Source organism: Lonchura striata, chromosome 25, assembly GCF_050655825.1.
Source record: "Lonchura striata isolate lonStrDom1 chromosome 25, ASM5065582v1, whole genome shotgun sequence".
NCBI classification, from domain to species: Eukaryota; Metazoa; Chordata; class Aves; order Passeriformes; family Estrildidae; genus Lonchura; species Lonchura striata.
Window position 1 is genome coordinate 688,819 of NC_140727.1, and position 10,923 is coordinate 699,741.

Sequence of the window (10,923 nt, forward strand, 5' to 3'; positions counted from 1 at the left end):
TGATTTTCAGGTTTCCTGGGTCCCAAACTACCGTCCACTCTCCCGGATTAGTGAGAGACGTCTTGTCTGTTGGTTTCTCAGAGGATGCAGAGGGGTCAGATGTCTGGCTTGGAGATGGCACTGGCCCTTTGACTCTGGTGATATGGGTCCAACCCTTCTCCTGGGTTCGTACTGCAGTGTGGGTGGTCAGCAGTACCTGAAAGGGACCTTCAAATTTTGGGGTTAAGGGAGTGTTATTCCAAGACTTAATTAGTACCCAATCCCCGGGTTGAATACAGTGCACATTGGTGTCATGGGGGGAAGTTTGGGGTATATACCTGTGGGATGAGTATGCTCCTCTGCACGGTTTGGGTGTAGTGAGGCAGAGTTCTCTGACACTTGCTCTTGGGGAGAGAGGTTTATTCAAAGATTCAGGAATGCCCAAGCCTCGTGCTCTCAGGCGTAGCACATGGCTGGGCTTAGGAGGACGGGGGAGGGGAGAGAGAAACGGAGGGTTTAGGAGAGGGGAAGCCCCAGGGAGGGAGGGAGTCCTAGAGGGGAAGAGGGAGGAAGTCCAAGAGGCCGCATGGCTCCTCGGAGCCCCCTTATCAGGGGCTCCCAGGTGGGCTGGGACAAGGCATGGGCCAATGGGTTTACAGACTCTGTTTTAGGGGCAGGTACAGAGGTGCAGGATGAACCACAATCTCTTGCGGGGTGGGATGGAACAGTCCATTTCACTCCAGGATTCATCCAAGGGTAGAAGTGACATTCGGCTAGCTAAGATAACAATCATATCTATCTATCCTCTGCAACAATTGCCCCTTTTCGTTAAACTTTTTAAAAGGTAAATACAGACTTAATTACTATTTTTGCACAACTTGGGGTACATAACATATTGCTAATGAAACTACACTTATTATTCTTAAAACAATCAAGCTTACTTTACAGAGTTCCTTCAGCCAAGATGCAGAGCTCAAACCTTCAGATAAACTGTTTAGCTAGATTATTAATTGTAATCGAGGTGGTGTTTATTTCTTTACTGATTGTGCATTTTAACCTTTTGACTGTTTTAGTCTAATGGAAGAATTTAACTGAGGTAGTGTTATTAAAACCTTTTGGGGAAGGTTCTATAATTGACTAGGTTGAAAAAGTCTATTAGAGCTTTGTGTCAGTTAGAGATATGGTATCAGAGCTTGCAGTCTTGGCCAGAGTAACCCAGGCATTTTTCTTTGGTTAACCTATAGGTGAAACTTCAATACAAAAATTTGAAATAAGAGAAGAAATGTAACAACAAGGGTACAAAAGTAACATGTATGTGAAAACAAACGTCCATAGTCTTGAGTTGTTTTTGGCATGTAGTTTTCATCTCGTCTTAGCACAGTTCAAATCTGAGCACTTGTTTCTTGGTTTGCACCTGCAAAGTCATTGCCATTGGTGAGGGCACTGCCAGATTTCGGTGTATGGTAAGGCCTTACATTCTTTGCCGGGATCCATCTGAGTCCTTCGCCTGTAGAGACACAAGCAAACCCTCTCTCCCATGTTACAAGGTTGCATGGGCTTTCTATTTGTCCCGTGACTGAGGTCTTGATTAAGACTTTTATTTTTACTTTTTTGTTGTTCAGAAAGTGTCTGTAAATGGGGATGTCAGGCTGTCCTATACAGCAATTTGAAAAATTGTATGCGTATGGGGCTTTGCTGAACCTATTTTGGGGTGTGGCCTGATATATTCCCCTCTTCTGTTTTAATAAGCTACTTTCTAGGGCCTCAGATGTCTTTTCCATGGTACCCCCCAACAGCTGGTAACCATAGGAGAAAGGGAAGCAACTATCTCCTGCCGCTACTAGGAATTCTCTCTCGTCCAGAGATGGGACAGCTGTCCACTCTCTGGGACTATGAGGCTTGGATATATGCCTGTCCATCAGTTGGAGGCCACCAATGATCCCCTGAGCATCCTGGGAAACTGAGGCAGCAGGGGTGGTATTGGTAGGGGTAGCACAGTTCTCCGTGGATCCTGTACTCGTCAAAACAGCTGCCAGGTGCTGTTCCTCTTTCCCTGGCTGCATGCTAAGCTGTAAGTCAGATGCAGCAGCTGCCAACAGCTGGGGCAGAGGGGCAGGAGTGGAGAATGTCAGCAAAGGCTCATGGGAGAAACCTGAGGATGCGGAGGGATCTCTCCAAGCTGAGGCTACAGAATCATCATATCTTGCCGGCACACTGGCTGGGGAGTTTGTGGGGTTTGTAGGCTGTGGTTTCAGAGAAGCTGCTGGTGGCCCTAGGGCAGAGGCATCCAGGGGCGGCGGGGGCGGTGGTGTGAGGGGAACTATTTGTTGCGTGGCTGGAAAGAATTCCGGGTGGGTATCCGGCGCGGAGGGACTTAGCGGCGAACCCGGAAGTGACTGGGGATTCCCCGGCCGCGGCAGTGGCACTCCTTCTGGCGGCTCCGGGGGTCCTGCCGGCGCCGCCGCTGAGCTCGGGGGTTCTGGTTGATCGCACATCGCGGCATGGGCGGCGTGGGGATCAGCAGGCTCCATCGGCGGCGCGGCAGAGGCGGCAGGAACTGGCCGGACCGGGGGCACCGCGAACCGCGCATGCGCGGGGCGCGTCACGTGTTCCGCCGGCCGAGCCAACATGGCGGCCGCATCTGCCGCCCCGCCGGAGCCATCTGATGTTGGGCCCGCGCTGCGGGGGGGTTGCCGAGAGGCGGGGGGTGGTGGGGTCGCGGCACGGGGCGCGGCGGGAGTGGTAGGCTCTATCGGCGGCGCGGCAGAGGCGACGGGGACCGGCCGGACCGGGGGCACCGTGAACTGCGCATGCGAGGGGCGCACCACGTGGTCCGCCGGCCGAACCAAGATGGCAGCCGCGTCTGCCGCCCTGCCGGAGCTCTCTGGGGTCAGGCTCGCACCGCGGGGGGGTTGCCGGGGGGCGGGGGGTGGCGGGGTCGAGGCGCGGGGACCCGGGGTGTCCCCCCACGGCCGGGGCTCGGGCTGGGGTGGGCGCACCGGGCTTCCCGGTGCTTCCTGCCGCACGTCCGGAATTGGGGGCGTGGCCACGCGCCCTCCCGGCGTGGGCAGCGGTGGCAAGGCGGCGGCTGCGAGTGCCGGGTCGAGCGTTTGTAGAAACGTGGCGAAGCCGCTTTGTAGGAAGCCAGCGAAAGTAGCAACAGCCGCTGCTATTAGAGGGTTTTCGGGGGGAGCCAGGGCGGGCACGAGCCCCGCGGCCAGTGGGGGGGGCGGGGCAGGGGCCGGGACAGGAGCGGCAGCCGCGGGGGCCGGGGGTGGGGTCACGGTGGAGTCGGGAGGGGCGGGGGCGGCCGCGGCGGGGGCAGCCGCGGCGGAAGGGGCGGGGGCGGCCGTGGCGGGAGGGGCGGGAGGGGCGGGGGCGGCCGCGGCGGGGGCCGCCGAGCCCGGCGGCAGGCGGCGCGGCGCGGGGATCGGGGGGGCGCGGGGGGGGGTCACCGGGGCAGGGGCGGCCGTGGCGGTTGGGGGTGGGGTCGCGGTCGTGGCGGAAGCAGCAGGGGTGGAAGCGGCCGCGGGGGCCGGCGGCAGGCGGCGCGGCGCGGGGGTTGGGTGTGGGGTCGCAGGGGCGAGGGCGGCGGGAACCGCGTCACTTAGGGGGGCAGCTGCGGCGGTTGCGGCCGGGGCCGCGGCAGGAGGGGGAGGGGCGGGGCAGAAGGGGATCGCGGCGCGGTCGTCAGCAGCTGCGCGGGCCGGCCACATGGCCGGGACCGGCTTTCGCGGAACGAACAATTTGGCCACAGCTTTAAAAGCTGGGAGTAACTCGCAAGCAACGGCGTCTCTCCTATAAATCTCAATAAAAAGCTTATCACCTACTGAGTCCCAGAATTCTTTGGTAAAGGCGGCTGATCGATCAGTATGAGGGAAGTGGGGCAGGACCCATTCCAAGAGGGATTTTAACTCTTTCTTAGGCAAAGTACTGTTATAACTACGTAAAAGATGGTTCAATTGTTTATAGAGATCTCTATCTAGGGTAGAGTGGGATTGTCCCATATTTTAGACCTGTGTAGCTCACCTCAAGTTCGCAAAAGCAGAGACCCTCTCCTCAGGATTCTGCACAGGTCCCCTCAGAGCTCCGGGCGTCTCTTCGGACGGCTTTTCCGTGCTCGGGACCTTCAGACCTCCCCCCTCGGGGCTTCCAGTGCAGGCAGTGCTAGGCAGTGCTCGGTGCGCTCTCTTAACGTGGCCATGTGCCACCAGCTCACAGCTCCTTGCTCGGGCAGTCCCAAGAGCTCCAAAAGCCCGCTATTCACGGGCGATGGTGCTCGAGGGTAAATTGCCTCGGCAAACTTTAAAGAGATAAGGCTTCTACGTTGCTTAGTAACGACAGCCTGTGCTCAGAGCGAAGAGGAGACTATCACAGGTAATTACCGTGCATGGAGGTGTCGAGATTCGTGGATTCCTTTTTCTTTCACGTCGGGCGTCAGTTGAGGGAAGAGTATGCTCCTCTGCACGGTTTGGGTGTAGTGAGGCAGAGATCTCTGACGCTTGCTCTTGGGGAGAGAGGTTTATTCAAAGATTCAGGAATGCCCAAGCCTCGTGCTCTCAGGCGTAGCACGTGGCTGGGCTTAGGAGGACGGGGGAGGGGAGAGAGAAACGGAGGGTTTAGGAGAGGGGAAGCCCCAGGGAGGGAGGGAGTCCTAGAGGGGAAGAGGGAGGAAGTCCAAGAGGCCGCATGGCCCCTCGGAGCCCCCTTATCAGGGGCTCCCAGGTGGGCTGGGACAAGGCATGGGCCAATGGGGTTACAGACTCTGTTTTAGGGGCAGGTACAGAGGTGCGGGATGAACCACAATCTCTTGCGGGGTGGGATGGAACAGTCCATTTCACTCCAGGATTCATCCAAGGGTAGAAGAGACAGGATGAACCACAATCTCTTGCGGGGTGGGATGGAACAGTCCATTTCACTCCAGGATTCATCCAAGGGTAGAAGTGACATTTGGCTAGCTAACAATCATATCTATCTATCCTCTGCAACATATACCCATTTTTCCTGAGACCCTATAGAGTCCTCCCAATAGCTCTTAGATATTTACGGGTAGCCTCTTCTCCATCATCATAGTTGCCAACACTGTATGGGAATAGCAGAAAGGGGAGCCCAAACATCATTTCGTAAGGGGACATTCCTAAGTCTGCTCTAGGCCTTGTTTGAATATGGAATAGAGCCAGAGTTAAACACTTGAGCCAATTCAGTTTGTTCTCTGCTATTAATTTGGTTAATACATTTTTCAAGGTCTTATTCATTCGCTTGGTTTGGCCTGAACTCTGGGGGTGCCATGGAGTATGTAACCTCCATTTTATCCCCAATGCCTTGATTACCTGCTGTAATGCCTGAGCAGCAAAGTGAGGTCCCCTATCAGAATCAATAGTATTTACTAGACCATATCTGGGAAGGACCTCCTCCAGGATCAGTTTTGCGACCACTTCTGCAGTTTCCTTCTTTGTGGGAAAAGCTTCCATCCAGTGGGTGAGGTGATCTATCATTACTAATAGATGTTTGTACCCTTGTACTGGAGGCATTTCAGTGAAGTCTATTTGGATATTTTGGAAAGGTCTGAGAGCCAATTCTCTTCCTCCAGGTTCTACCTTTCTCATTACTTTCTGATTTATCTTTTGGCAGATTATACATCCTTTAGTTATTTCTTTGGCCAGATCATATATTCCTATACAGAGGTTTTCCCTGAGGAAATGGTCGTATAACCCCTGGGTTCCCCAGTGTGTCAGTTCGTGTATCTCAGTTAGTATCTTCCGGGCTAGTGCTTGGTTTAAAAATCTCCTCCCATCTGGAGTTAGCCACTCCCCCTGCTTCCCTTGATGTAACTTTAGTTCCTCTATAGCTTTCCTTTCCTTTTCACTGAATATTGGCTCAACTTCATCCTCTCCTTGTTCTGTCCCTCTCTCCAACCTTAGGATCCTAATTGGTTCCCCCTGTTCTAAAGCTGCTTCCTTGGCTGCCTGGTCTGCTAGCCTGTTTCCTTTTATTTCCAGGGTATCCCCACTTTGATGTCCTCTTACATGTACCACTGCTATCTCAGATGGTTTCTGCAAAGATTTCAGCACTAATTTCACAAGCTCAGTATGCACTAGGCCTTTACCTTTTGAATTTAAATACCCTCTTTCTTCCCATATCTTTCCAAACGTGTGGACTATACCAAATGCATACTGTGAGTCAGTATAAATAGTACCATAATCCCCCTCTAATAAATCAAATCCTCTTTTCAAAGCATAGACCTCGCAGCACTGGGCTGACCAAGTTGAAGACAGCTTCCCTTTTTCTATCACTTCCATATTCTTCCCATCTATTATTGCATACCCGGAGGCTCTTTTCCCAGCAACTATTCTAGAGGACCCGTCTGTAAACAATATTCGCTCGTACGGTAAAGGGACATCCCCAAGGTCTTCCCTTACTTTTGTCTGCATGTCTATCAATTCCACACAATCATGTTCCAATTTGTCCTCTGGCTCTCCGGAGAGGAACTGAGCAGGATTAATACATTTAGAGGTGTCAAGACTTAGATTTTCAGTGTCTATTAGCATCACCTCATATCTTAAAATTCTAGGGTCTATGAGCCATTGTTGTGCTCTTTGGCTGAGGATTGTCCTGATATCATGTGGTGTGTGCACTTTAATTTTCCCCTGTAGTGTTAACTTCTGGGCTTCTTCTATCAGGATTGCTGCAGCTGCTATTGCCTGGAGACAGCTAGGCCACCCCCTAGCCACCGGGTCCAGTAGCTTTGATAGAAATGCTACTGGTTTTCTGGACCCTCCCCATTCTTGGGCAAGTACCCCTTAAGCAATTCCCTCTTCTGCACTCACAAACAAATCAAAGTCTTTCCTGAGGTCAGGCAAACTTAATACTGGGGCTGAGGACAACTTGCTTTTTAAATCCTGCAATCTTTGGTCATCATCTGATGTCCATTCAATTGGCTCTGGGTCTACTAGTTTATTGTATAAAAACTTTACACTCTGTGAATAATTATCCAGCCATAGCTTACAATATCCAAATAGCCCCAAAAGCTTCCGCACATCCCTCTTTGTTTTGGGAGCTGGAATAGACACAATCCCTACTATTCTCTCAGGGCTCAGCCTCTTATACCCTCCTCCAATTATGTGCCCCAAATAAGTGACCTCTGATTCTCCAAATTGCACTTTGTCCCGTGATACCTTCAGCCCCTTTTCTCCTAAAAAGTTCAATAGCCGTACACTCACAGCCCTGACTTTCCTCTCTTGCTCTCCTGATACTAATAGATCATCCACGTATTGCAATATCTTGGTCCCTTCTTCCTGCTGAAATTGCTCCAATAGCTCCTCTAGAGCTTGCCCAAACAAATTTGGAGATTCCGTAAATCCCTGAGGTAGGTGTGTCCACCTCAATTGCATCTTCCTATTCCTGTCTGGATATTCCCATTCAAAGGTGAACCAATCCCGACACTCCTCCACCAGAGGGCATGACCAAAAAGCATCCTTTAGGTCTATTACTGTAAACCAGATATGTTCTCTGGGAATCTGACTCAGTAAGGTATATGGGTTGGGTACCAGTGGATGTTGGGCAATAGTCCTCTTATTCACTTCCCTTAAGTCTTGTACTAGTCTGTATTTCCCTTCTGCCTTTTTAACTGCCAATATAGGTGTATTATGTGGCAACATGCAAGGTTCTAAAATGCCTTCCCTTAACAGATGGTCTACCACAGGTGCCAGCCTTCTCTTCCCTTCTACTGAAATAGGGTATTGCTTTACCCTTATAGGGGGGGTGTCTTTATGCATTTCCACCTTTATAGGTATTATATTTAGATATCCATATTTCCCTTCCTCTGCCCACACTTTAGGATCTATTTCCTCCAGATCTCTCTGGGTTAGTCTCATCAGCTTTACAACCATTTTCCCATTCTCTGGGAGGATTCCCACCCCCAGTAAAACCTGTAAATCTCTGCCTAATAAATTAGTTTCCAGGCTAGGCAAATAGAGTATGTCCACCACACACTGTCTGGAATTCCCTTGAATCCTTACATCTTCTATGATTGGGGCTTGGAATGGTTGGAATGGTTTTCCCTCTGCCCCCAGTACTTCACATGTCTTATTTCCAATGCTTGTTCCTGCTGGTAATTTGTTTATGCTAGATCGATCGGCTCCTGTATCTACCAGAAATTCAAAATCTTCACCCTGGGGACCCACATTAAAATTTACTAGGGGCTCCTCTTGATGTTTCATGGGGTCCCCCAACACATAGAGCCCCTGACACCCCTAATCATCCCCTCTCAAGACCCATTCTAGGGCCTCCTGTTCCCTTGAAATCTCCTCATCCCTCTGTAACTTCTTACAGTCCCTTTTAAAATGTCCGTCCTCTCCACAATAATAACACGTCCTTCCATTCGATCCCCCTTCCATCCTTCCCAGTCTCCCTCCTTCCCTCCTTGGTCCTGACTTCTCCCAATTTCGCCCTCCCGAGGATATGAATCTGTCTTGGTTCGTCCCTATGGGCCTCGCCGAGGTATGACTCTCAGCTCCCACACTTTCCCAAGCCACTGCTACCATAATTTTAGCCTTGGTCCAAACTTTCTCCTCTTCCCTTCTTAAGTAGACCTTCAAAGCTTCCTTCAACAACTCATTTATCCCCTTCTCCTGCCAATCTTCGATTTTCTCCAGCTTTCTCCGTATATCAGGCCATGCTTTTGTCACAAACTGTACTCTTAAAAGCACCTGCCCCTCTGGACTATCAGGGTCTATATTTGAGTAGAGCTGGAAGTTCCTCCTTAGCCTGTTGAGCCAATTTGCAGGTGGCTCATCCTTCTCCTGTGTCCCCTCAAAGGCCAGCTTAGTATTGCTGCTTCGGGGAACAGATTCTTTTATTCCTCGGATTATCAGCGACCTATAATCCTTCATATTCCTCCTACCCTCTTCGCGGTTGGAAGCCCACCCAGGGTCTACCAAGGGCATTTTCAGATCTCCAGGGAGACCCATCCTATTTTGCCATTCCCAGATTCGTACCCCTGCTGCTCTTATCATCCTAACTTCCTCAGGACAGAATAGAATGTTTAGGATGGAATTCAACTCCCCCCAGGTGTAGATGTTAGGTCCTAAAAACTGATCCACCTGGTTGGAGATCCCCACAGGATCTTCTACCAAATTCCCCAGCTCCTTCTTAAAACTCCGTACCTCCAAGGCCGTGAGTGGCGCATTCACAAATCCCACTCCTCCCAGCGCTCTCCTCATAGGCACCTCCCTGAGAGGCATCATCTTTTCGGGCTTCATCATTCTAGACCTCGTGTTACACCAAGGACCTTCACTATTCTGAACTGCTAAGGCAGGTGTGTTCGAGTCCCAGTCCAGAGGTGGTAAGGGGATGGATGTCGGTGCTGTAGAGGAGGGCCAGCTCAGTGAGTTAGAGCCTGAAGCTGGGTTCTGGTGTGGGGGTTCACTCAGGGAAATAGGGAGAGTTACTATAGGGGCGGGGGAAGGTTCCACCCCAGGGTCAGGGACCTTCGGTGGAATCAAGGATGGTGTTGGAGGAGGAGGAGAATTGGGGGATGTTGCCGAAGGAGTCAGCCCAGAAAGAGAAGTTGGGGGTGCAGTTGAGGTGGGTGTTGGAAGAGTAGGTACAGGGTTAGGGTCTGGAAATACAGGGACATTAGATGGGGGTGGTAGTGGGATGACAGCTGGAGGGGCTAATAAGGGAGGTAAAGGGTTGAGGTTCAGATTTGGGTAAAGTGGGGGTGGAGGAGGCGGTAGATGGTCTAGGGGATCCCAGGTCTTATGGGTGGTTTGTTTCCCTCCACTTTCCTCCTCATTCTCTCCCTTTTTCTTTAACTTATGGATTTTAGCACTCTCATGGCTTATATTTTTCAGCCAGCATGCTGCATATTCCATCTGCTCCACATCTGGAGCCTCCTGTGTTTTTAGATAATTATTCAGCTGGGAGCACATCCACTGGTCATTCGTTCCACACCAAGGCCACTTCCCTGGTAATTTGTATTTAGGCCAAATCTCAGTGCAATAATAGATCATTTTTACTTAATCTAGTGTCTTGGTGGCCTCCTGTGACTCCCAGCGGTCTAACATCTGCCCTAATGGGCTCTCCATGGGGATATTTTTCACTTCTTCGTCTTGGGGAATTCCTCTCTTACTTACACACTTTCCCATTTTTAAACTTCTAACTTAAATCCCTTTAAGGTGCCCCTACCCGAATGGAAAATTACTGACAGGCAACACAAAATCCCTTTTTCTTTTCCCTCCTTCCTTTTCCGTGAGGCGGGCGCCCCCACAAATTTGCCTGTTTGATTTACAAAACGAAGGAGGGAACCAAAAACTTAACACACTCCTCAAACGAAACTGCTCAACTCCAACACAAACCTTTTCCCCCCCAATCTAACTTAATCCCTCTCAAATACTCACACCTTCCTTACACTCCAGGGAACAAACACACAAGAATACACTCACACTCGCTCACCCGGGTGATCACACACCTCTTCCCTCCGTCCTCTTCTATGAGGCGGGTGCCCCCACGGATTTGCCCGTTTGTTTCACAAGACGAGGGAGGGAACTACGGCACCAACTCCCTAGGCCTACCCCCTAGGCCAGCCCGATGCCCCGCACTCACTCCTTCAGCACCGACTCCCTAGGCCCACCCCCTAGGCTAGTTCGATGCCAGGGCCCACCCTAGTGGTATGACCCCCTATGTACCCCCATGCCTTGCCTACTCCTGGGCACTTGTTAGGCCACACCAGCCAGGGTATCCCGTACCAGAAGCCCCCTGCGCCAGGACCTTCCTTGGCCTGACCTCCCGCCGGGTTGGACAAATCCTCCCCCGGGTCAGACTGCCCTGTTCTGGTTACGGCCCCTTCCTCGATTTGATCACGGAGGCAGGAAGGGCCCAGGAGACTCCGGTCTGTTCCCCCTATCGCCGTCCGCCCGAACGGGCTTGACCACCTCTCCCCAG